The following is a 12,299-nucleotide window of genomic DNA, read 5'->3' as shown; positions in this document are numbered from 1 at the left end:
AATTAAATTTTGTAATATAATACCTAGTTACTTTTTAAATTATTGTAAATACATGTACTATGAACATAACATTATATATAGTATATATCCCGCAGCCGCATACATGTCCTCGAATAAAGTATAAAAAAATTAATGTAATAAGATTTTAATTCTTTAATTCTTTAACCATTAAAATAAACTTATAATAGTAAACAAATTAATTAAAATAACTAAAAATTTGTAAATAATTTTTTTTTTAAATATACTTCATTATTTTGTTCATATTATAGCTTTAACTTTTAAAAATTAAATGGTGATTCCACGTTTGATAACTTATAATGATACACGTTTAATGGAAAAAAAATATTTATTGTATTTAAATACTTCTAAATAATATAATTATAAGATTTAAAAGAATTATGGCCTAATATTATTCTCAAAACTTTCATAATGACGAGAACACGCCGTGAGAAGTATAATATAATACATCATGTACTAAAATATAGTATGTATTCAACAATTGTACATTTATACATAGGTTCATGTATTATAATTATGAAAGAAATAATTAATATTAATAACAATTTAAGGTAGTATAAAATGTTATGTTTTTTTTTCAAATAAACAATACTCAACCATCATTAAATACATATTATTGTATTATAATTAAAAAATACAAATTGTTTCATATTATTCTTGTTCTGTATTTAAATTAATTTTATTAAACGTATTTTTAAATACAATAATTTATAAGATATATTTGGATTACACTATACACTAGTATAATATAATTTATCGCTTAAGAATCACTTCCATCTCAATTTTGTTTTTGAGAAAACAACTGACAAAAATAATGACGTTTATGAAGAAACATATTTTCTTTTTAATAATAAAACTATACTCAGTAATTATTATTATTCATACGAACCGAGTACTGAATATGAATACAAATATCTTAATTTAAATACTCATTTAATATTTTGTCAACTGATACATAACCATATTACACTACTTTTTTTTAAAACCAAATTATTTTAAATCAAATATTTATTTGTTTTTTAATAAGACGGCCCCTTCTGAAATATAATTTGCTTAACTATAAAGCAATATGTTTATTATGTCTATAATAATAGGCGCTAACAAAATCATTAAAACATTAAAAAAAATTATATATGAGTAAATTAAGTTGCCTATAAACCAGGAGTTTACTATGTTTACCATCAAATCACATTTTAATCGATATGACGAGTAAGTGTCATTTATATTATCATTATTATTAATGTAATATATAATATATATATTTATATATTTATTCAAATTACTAGCTAAGCAATATTAAATGGATTTAATATTATTATTTACGAACAAAATTCAATTTAAAAACAATATTGTATAATAATATTGTAATACAACAGTGATGGTGATAGGTGAAGTTATGGCAAAAAAATAAGATTAACATGTATATGTAATAAATTATTACAAAGAAAACTTAAAGCTATTAAATAGATAATAAACATCAAGGAAAAAATAAATAAATTTTAAAATATGTACGATATGTATGTTGAACAGCACCAAAAACACTATTCAAATCGTTAAAAATATTTAGTTTTTATGTTTAACTTAATGTAAGTTAGCCATGAATATTTTTGATTAAAATTTAATTAAAAATATAAATAATAATTATTATTATTTTTTCCTTTTTATGAAGTATCAAAAATAAGAATATGATGTTCAAATAACTGCATTGTTAATAAAATAATAGTTTTTTTTTTTTATGAATTTAATATTATTTTCGGAATTTAAAAAGATTTAAGTAAAAAATTGTCATTAACCAAACATACCAGTTGCCCTCAACTGAATGTATCAATTGCCCTCAAGCCTCAAGATAATATATACACGATTAAAATATCGATTATACATTATTTATAATAATTACAGTGACATAATCGTAATTTATCAAAAAATAATTGAATATTTTTACAACAAAAATAATTTATAAATTAAAAATTGTCCTTTCTTTTTACAAGTTACATTATTTTTTAGTTACTTTATTTTATAAATATTGCATATTGCATTGTTAATACATTTTTTTAAATTTTCATTTATTCACATATTTATCTCCCCTAGTACACATCATGTTTGGTGCTGTAACCATGTAAATTATGATTAAAGGCATCTGGTACATTTTACTCTAAATATTTTAGGAAGAATTAGTATAAAAACAATAATTATAAAGGCAACTGGTACATCCTTTATTTTCAAGTTAAATATACTATAACTATTTCAATTATCCTATTGATATAAATATCTTGAATGTCACAATAAATAATCCTATTTGTCAAACGATTGTTTTAAAAATAATAAACAAAATAGAATAATTTTATTCATTAAAAACAATATAAAATAATATGGGGTCAATAAAATTATCTTTTAAAACATTGTTATGTTTTGGTATTCATATATGAATATTTTTTGAGTTAGCTTGGTTTATTTTTTAACCTTGTATTAACAAGTAAACTATAAGTGAGTAACAAGAAAATAATTATACACCTTTCAGATTATTATTGCACTGCTAAGATCCTTATCATTTTAAAAACTCATAATTAATCGTTTGTTGATTTGATATTCAATAAAAAAAAAAAAAAAAAAAAATTCTACTTTGTTGTTTAAATCAAAAATCGTGTTATGATTTAAATTTAACACGCCATTATATAACAGTATTAAACTATATACATAGGTATAATTTTATATTTTATTAGATAAATTTAAATTGTTTATCTTAGATTATCAAGATAATTAAGAGTCATTAGTTCCAAGTAATAATAATCTATACAGTTACGTTCAGAATAGCTAACAAACACACAGTCTGCTTGTTAAAGCAATAATTGCATACTATAATCAACCAAGGTCATTATGTAATAAAATCTAAAATACCATCTCTTGTTTGAAAAAAAACCTCATAGCTAACTTTATTTATTAGTTCTGAAAAATTCAAAAAGACACTATTTTGTTCAAAACTTAAAATCAGATTTTCATTACGGTGATATTAAAAATAGAATATTCGTATTGTTAATACACACTATTATAAAATCTTGATATTAAACAATGTTATATTTTATTGATAATCGACAGTCGACACCTTAAAATAAGTTTTTAAAAAGAATTATTATTTCAATATATATAAATATTATAAACTTAGTTCACTATTATTAGGCAACACTAAAATGTACATTATCACAATAATTTATATAAATTATTATATTAACAATGAACCAATAATACACAAACTACTACTTACAATGTATAATGTTTACGACTAGAATAAAAACTGACTAAAAATCTGACGCCTATGGATAGCAAGTATAGAGCATATAACAACCGTTATAAAAATAAGTTTTATCTACTCAATATTTGCAAAGGCGTGAATTTTAAAATTATACGAACCATTAATAATGCAAAATTATGGCTGTCTATGTGTATAAAATTTTAAAAACTGTAACTGACATATATTTCATATAATATTAATAAAAATAAAATTATAACGCATTATACCCTCCTATGTAATTAACTATGTTTAATTTTTATATATTAATATTGGGCTGCATACTAAACATTTAATGAATCAACCGTGAACTAATGATCTCTTGATCGTGATTAAGATGTCAATGATTAGTTCATAAATCTTAGTGAACCCAACTAACAATACATCTATTATGTCACTCAGCTTTTACTATAAAAATTTAAAATATAAAGTAGTTTTTTTCACACATAACATAAAATATTTAACTTAAATTCGTATTGTTAAATTATTCAACCAAAAAAAAAAAAAAAAGTGTTTTATTCTTAAAATTGTTCTATTTTAATTATTCTAGTTAGGTATCTTACTATACTACACACCTAAAGAAATCTGAATATTTTTCTAATAATACCTGTAGTCTTAACTAAAGAATTATAATAACTTTCTCCAATAGTTAAATATCTATAAAATTAATTTAAGATCAAATAAGAAATAGTATGGTTTTATATTTTTAAACGTTATTAATTATTATGTAAACATTATGGTTATTTAGCTAACTCATTACAACAATACATATAAAACTCGCTTCAAAATAGATTTCTGCTGTTTAATCTGCATTATTTGGTATATTTTTATAATACCAGTGACAGTATTATTTAATATTAAAGTTATCGCGTAAAATTTTTAACAAATATCTTTGAAATAAAAATAATTTTACCTGTCATATATACGTGGTTATTTTAGAATTTAACGTGTTCCTAACGAGAAATAATTATTCATTCGATTTTAAATAGATGTGTAGGATTAGTAAAATATTCGATAATTATTTGTTTGCTATTTACAAATGACAAAAACTGTGATGAGTTTTTAAGCGGAAACTAGCACACACACCTATAACTAAAATATTTGTTATGACTGTTATGAGTAATGACCAACATAGATTGCATTTAACTACTTTTGTTAATTTATTATAAAATTATAGGTCTACTAAACTTACAATCATTGCATTTAATGGTTAAAATTTGAATTAATGTACAGATTGGCTTGATATGAACCATCATCATGACTTCTAAAGCTGAATTGTATGCCGTCTATTACTTCATGCCAAAAAAATTGAACTCGATTCAACTCACGGTAGAATATGATTGGTGAATGATATTTACCAAAGGTAGGTGAAAATAGAGGGGCTAGATGGTTCTAAGCCTTCCTACACTAAATTTGTTTAAAATAAAATGTTATACTAAAAGCTTATTTATAGACTCATATTGATGTAAAAAATGTTAGCCTCCTCCCTGAAATGTTAATGTTTTCTGTCTGAACATGAAGTTGGTAGCCTCTACTATTATTATAACAATCAATCAGAATACGATACAAATAATACGATTGACGATGTAATTGTGAACTCGACTTTAGTTCGAACACTTATATAATATTATGTAAAGTAATCAATAGTAAAATTCCATGGTTTTTATTTATTTATTACTAAGTAAATTGAAAAATAATGTTTTCATTTATAATTTTTAATTATTGTAGTTTAAAAAATACATTGGGTTATTAATACAAGTTAAATAATAATTCTGTTATCTGTATTTTAAATTAAAATGTTGGTATAAGCAAATGATTCGAGAAAATAATATTCAGAAAATAAATCATAATATATCTACCTGTAATCTATTATAATTTATATTGTATATTATTGATATTATTTTGTTTATGATCTAAGACTCAATGTATATGTACAACATACCATTACTAAATAAATAAATAACAATAAACCCATGAATTAATCAAATCTCATTTAGTTTTAAAAACTTAATAATAATTTATCGTATATGTATGAGTAAATAAAAAAAACCAAGGTGAATACATTATTCTTATTATTTCAGTGTATTCTATACTTGTTTGCATTGGTGAATCTGTGGAGGAGAAGGGTAGCTTAAGGGGCTAAGATTTTTCAAATATAAAATGAGCAATTTTCCGCTCACCTTCTCTTCCATCACTATTAATTACTTATATTTTTTTTAGTATAAGATATATTTTATTTGTGTAAATTTAATAAAACTCATGAAAAAATAATCCACATGTTAAAGGAACTCCTGCAAATTAGTTTCTTTAGCTACTGTATTTGTGCTCGTTTGATCTCAAAAAATATGTGATATCATGAACTTGGTTGTCTTTGATACTTATTAAAAATATAGTATACAAATCAACTGTTTCAAACTCTTATTTTATGTTCATCCCTAAAATTCTAGCAATCGATCTAGGTATTAAATTTAATGTTTTTATCTATAGTACACATAAGACCTATCCAATAAAGATATAAAGTAATAACTATACTACATTAAAATTCAGTTATCTTAGTTATATTTAGTACCTATCTGCATTTTTAAATTATTATGTTCAAAAATGCTTATAATACTTAAACACTTTCCAAAAAAATAGAAAAAAATATATACTTAGTCTTTAAATAAAACAAAGTAAAATATAAAAATCTGATGTTATTTGTTCTTTTTTAATTGTAATTGAAAAAAAAAATAATTACTATTCAAAATGTAAACCATTTACATTTAGGTATACACTTCTTCAAACGATTTAACAACTTGTATACCACTGCACGCGTCATTATTTTAACGGCATTGAGGCGGCTGATTTTATCATATTATCAGCTTTTAGTAATTCAATATTTCGACGGGGTTTATAGAAAGCCTTTTTTTTTAAATATTTTATAGTAAGTAGTCTAAAGAACTGAGTTCTAAACTTCCTGAGGATCAATCTTGGATTACGATAAATTCAGGAAAATTAATTTCCAATTAACATTGTGACATTTTTGAATACGTTTGTAATCATTTACGTGAAAAATAATCGTACTAACTAGAGATAGTAAATACGATAGTTAAAATTATATTTAAAAACAAAGTCATAAGTGTTATTGTAAAATATTTATAGAACACTAATAAATAGGGATAGACCTAATGTGATATGACTAGATAAAATAAAATATATATTTTAGAACGATACGAATGTGCAAATAATTAATTATAACTTTATTCAAAAATTTCAATAGTAATATTATACTAATATCAAAAATTATTTTTGTCAAATGTTCTTATTTCTTCTAACTGATTAATGAACTTAATAAAAAAAAAATTAAATTTATAATTATTTAAAATAAAACACATGTTAATAATCAACCAGTTGTTTTTGATCAATTTCTGTGCTTAATGTTATCATGACTAATTCATAATACTACTAACACAGCAACCTTCTGAACACAACGACATTGGACGCACCTAAGTTGTAGAACAAACCACTGAAGCGTAGGTGCTGCCATATAACTTCCACAGAATTACGTTTCATGAATTGAATTTATCAAGGTCAAAATTGGCTTTCAATTTTTACGGTAAACGGTCCTATAACGTTATTAACAGAAAACTTTATTTACGCGTACCTATAGGCTACAGTTGTTTCATATATATGTATATATAGTATATACATATATAGTTTTTATCGATATACATACATAAAGTAATTTGAAATCAACTATAGCGTAACATATTAGTTTTTCAAATTCTAAATTACACGCTTAAAGAACATCGTATTCATAAAAAAATGCACAACCATCTCGAACCTCTATTCCCGCCTAATAGATATTTATAATATTTTTAAATATTTAAAATCAGCATTTAGTTTAAGATTTTATGTTAGTGACCACCAAGAAATGTTTGTTAGAATATATAAATCCTCAATTCAGGTATTAAATGATAATTTAAATAAATCTAATTGTAATTCTTATATGCAAAATATGATGATCTTTAAAAAAAAAAAAAAAATTTTTTTTTTGTTTAATTTTATCTGAATTTAACACCTCTTTAAAAATAACGTAATGTAAACACTACAAAAAATAATTATTGAAAGCAAAAATTGTTCATTATAATACCTATTCATCAAAAATTCATGGATTTTCAATATGATATGTCTGGAAATAAACTTGCTTAAATTACATGAATTTATACATTTTAATGAGTTCATAATTTTTAAATTCCTTGAATTTAATATCAAATGTCTTCTCATTTCATAGAATTTTAATATGATGCTATAATTTAATTAAATGATTAAGTACTACTGTAAAATAAAGTATGACATGTCTAAAGAAGCAATATACAATCTCGTGCAATCGATTACAAATTTGAAATTAATGATTACTAAAATACTAACTAGTAAAATCAAATTAAAATATTATTTCATAAACTAATAAGTTTACCACCACGCTCATGTACTTTAAAAGTAAGTATTTATACTAACCCATAACGCAACAACACGTCATTATTGTTGTACTTGTCATATGTTCATTATGCTCGGACATTAATTTATTATTTATTATACGTATATTTTTATAGCATAATATATGAATAGCATTATTAACCTACTTTTCCCTTAGATAAACACAAATTATAATATTTTATATCTTGTGACAATTTTTACAACTTTGGATTAAATTAATTTTGTAAGAAAATGTATAGATTTCTTAAGTATTATTTGTTCAGCGCTTGTATCACAATGATCTAGTAAAGATGGTGTGTTTAAGGTTTACGCATTTTAGTGTATTACGGAAATCATTATGTTTTTCAGTGTTTGCTTGGAATGTTTTCTTTGCATGCGTCACAAATTAGTGCCAGTTCTTTATCGACACAGAGTTAAGAATGAGTCAAACAAATGCGTCCCATTCTTACTTGAGTGGTAATTGCTTCTTCTTTTATTTTTATGTCAGTAAGATGGAAATCCATTTCTGTTGAGTCTTACGTTGCTGAATTTTTTCTAGAGAAGTATACTATTCTAATAATTGGTCTAGCGTGCTTCCATTGTTTTTGCTTTTAATATTTATCGTTAAGTGTATCTGGTGTTGTGGTTAAGTTTATTTTTGCAGAAGACTAAGATGGGATAGCTATATTGGTTCTATCAAGTCTGATTTGTAATAACCGTATGTAACATATAACAGTGCATTAACGGAATTATTTTTTATTTTTATTTTTATGAGTATAGCTCTCAGAAATAATGGTTCGGCTCGGATGAATGTCTGTTAGCGTTACACATATGCACGTCACTGAAGTCTGTTGACCGAACGGTAGAGTCAAATACGGATATATACTAACCGGATCGCATATTATAATGCTCAGCGTTATCGTTTCAGCCATCTTTCCTGTACGTTAAATATTATACGCGAATCCCACCGTCGCGTCTTGTTACTGGAACGAGCACATTCAGTTTCTGCACGACGACGTGGAAAAATGCAATGTTTAACTACAGCGTTGATGGTTTTGTAATAATAACAATAATAATAATAATATTTACTTATTTTGACAACGTTTATTACGATATAACATGAAACTTTACAACATTCATTGTACAAAAAAAATTGTTCTAACTCTGAAAGGGTAGTGGACGCACGTACAACTCTAAAATCGATAATGCTGAAAAACAAATAATTTTACAATGTTTACAAAATCATTATTAAATACGTATACATTGATGTCATAATATTATAAATAGTTTAAAATCTTATTTATTTTTGCTATTCACAATAGTATGGTTAATATTCCAACATTACTCCAGCTAGTTAGTCACATCTCGTAAGTGTCACAATTCCTTATAAATTATAATTAAAAGGTATTAAAACAATTTATCTATTTCAAGTAGAAAGGAAAAAAATGTAAAGTATTCCAACTTTAATACTACAAAAATATTAAAATATTTAAAAAAAGTATTATTTTTTGAGTTGTGTCATTGTATTGATTATGGAACGAATACTGTTAAATGTTAAACAGAAGTGGCAGACTATGCAGCAATGATATTTCGTTGGGTCATGGCTGGCAGTAGGCAGAGGGCTATTCATTCAAATAATAATTAAAGGAATTTCTGTTTTTATCTGTAAAAGTATACTGAATAATATTTATTTTTAAGATATTATTGACATTGTCAAAATTAAAAGTGATCTAATGATAAAAAAAAAAAAACTATGTACATTGTTTTAATTTTATATTTTATTCTGTTTTTATTAAATACAAAGTTATTTTGTTAAACTAAACATGTTCGATAAAACTTCAAATAACCATGCGAAAGTAGCATATTATATATTATTATATTAAAATATAAGTATGAATATTTTTATAATCGGAACTGTAAGAAAATTAGATAATTTATTGAGTAAACAACTTAAACGTAAAATAACCTACTAAAATATTGTATAATACTATTGTATCTTTTAACATTTAAAACTTGTAAATTGTATTTCATAATACTGCTCGAAATTTCAACTTAATTTTGATAAATATTCAAGTTCGTTAACTCTAATAATGCATGTAGGTAATATCTTAAAACAATTTTTTATCCCCCTTTAACTTCAAGTCATTGCGAATCAACTTTAGTTAATGCAGTAAACCTCGTATTCCACAGTTGTGCCGTATTAATATATTATATTCGTACATCCCATTATTCTCACAGATATCGAATTCGTTCGAAACGTCTCTAAAAAGTAACCACAACATTCGTGCAATAATACCTATAACTACCACAGCTCTTTCCAACGCCCTTTCTGAGGCGTATCGTTTTCCGCAGTGATGAGCACGCGATATGACGAAAATAATACTGCACGCGACAAAAATATATTATGTTATTCTATTCTAAAATCGCAACGTAACTGTACCGCCTGATACAATCGACATTACCGCAGTTTAAATATTCTATAATAATAATATGATACCACGAATGATGTGTTATGTACAGCAATGTATTAGTGCTGCTCACATAGGCACAACTACACCCAAATTTCTGGCTTTCGAGGAGTGCTAAAATTGTTGACGGCCAACAAATACCCATCCAACCAATTAATTATCATCTCATGCTTCTTTAAAAAATCTTTACACTATATGAGAAGTTTAGTATCTATTTCTTTATTGTTTATATACATTAAGTATTTAATTTTTAATATATTTTCGTCTGTATTGCGAATACATAATATTATAATTATGTAAATACTACTGTAATTGATTATTAAATAACAACAATAAACAATAACAAACAGACAATATAGGTTCCAATATATATTATTATTATTAATTCAGAACTATTTTTCTTGTTTTTAGTTTAAAAACTAATTAATTTTAAGTTATTTATAAACTTTAATATATAATTAAATATTTATAATAGATAAGTTGTTGAAACATAACCGTCCTTAAACAAACTTCGATTTGCTGTATGCTTAAAAAACAACTGTACTCGTGTGTTCTAGGGACTAGGGCTTACTAAAGATTTCAACTAATTTATACAATCACAAAATAAAGTAATTTACAAGTGTCATAAATAATATTAACTGACAACTGTGCCTACCTAGTAATTATTATATTATTCAGAAACTATTTTACAATTTATTAATCAAAAATAATATATTTCAAAACATCAACGCTAACGCCTAACATAACGAATTTAAACAATCGGTAAACTCAATACTTATTGACATTGAACTTCTACGTAAGTCCGAAAAATCGAAAAATAACTATGGCTTGTCTAATTTTGGGATCATAATACGATTTATATATATATATATATTTAATCCCAGTACGAGTCGATAACGGAATCGGAGGGAAAAAAATGCACGAGTCAGCACCCGCAATACGAATACAATAACATTATTGTAGTTGATAAACAGCAACTGTGCTCTTGCGTATACAGTGTGACAAAACATTAATACCGCCGGCGGCGGCGCCGTTTGACATTGATCTCGCGTACCGCCATCGGCCGATCAAAAGCCCGCGGGGACGATTTCGGTCGTCGGAGGAGTGGCGGGGCTGCAAGCTGGATCGCCGTGGAGGCTATACGATACCATGACGATATACTGTGTACATTGTAATATATGCGTCGTATACAGCGAGGAAAAAAAAAATAAATATCCGCCGGAGAACGAGTTTTTTTTTACTATGGTCGCGGAAAACGTCTGAGAAGAAATAATAATAATAATAATACGATATTAGACACGTATTACATATAATATAGGTACGCGCGTGATGTTTATGAAGACTGCTTTGATAGCGGGGGTGGGTGTGGCGGCGACATCGGCGGAGAAGAGTATACCGTTGTGGTATGTGTGTGTGGATATTTTTCTCTCAAGGTTTTTCACGGCCCACGTATGGGTATCGTTAGGTACAATGACCATACGTCGGCGTATAACAGTGTGATGGCATATTATGCCTGTAATAATATGTAGCACCTAACATACCGCATGCCTCACATCTATACGTACATTATGTACATAAGGGCACGGACCAGTAGCTCCAGAAATAAAATTTGTATTTTAGGACCAGCGTACCAATAATCGTTGCGCTGCTCGGTACCTACCCATACCGATTGCGCTTTCTAAAATATTTAATATTATTCTGATATGAAAAATATTTCTCTGTCCGATCTGATAAATTGAATTATTATACGTTTCGCATAAACATTAACATAAATGTTAAAATAATATAAAATTTAAAACTAACCCGACTAATTCGACTGAAAATCTAGTACCGCAACGTACCACAGACACCAACTGGTTCTGCGAACCATATTTTATACTTTAATTATTTCGTTATTTCATGTCATATTATATTATTTTTTATTTATTAGTAAAATCATTTCGCCTACTATAATTTATCGTGGATAAATAGTATTTTGAATTTGTGAACTGAATAGCTAGCGCTCATATCTAATGTCCGTATTTGTTACTATACTATCTTGGAAACTATTCGCACCTATTGTGTTGAGCCGTTGA

The sequence above is a fragment of the Melanaphis sacchari genome, unplaced genomic scaffold (genome assembly GCF_002803265.2).
Source record: "Melanaphis sacchari strain LSU unplaced genomic scaffold, SCAv2.0 Contig4_pilon_pilon, whole genome shotgun sequence".
Classification (NCBI taxonomy): domain Eukaryota; kingdom Metazoa; phylum Arthropoda; class Insecta; order Hemiptera; family Aphididae; genus Melanaphis; species Melanaphis sacchari.
Note: the sequence above shows the minus strand (reverse complement) of the source record.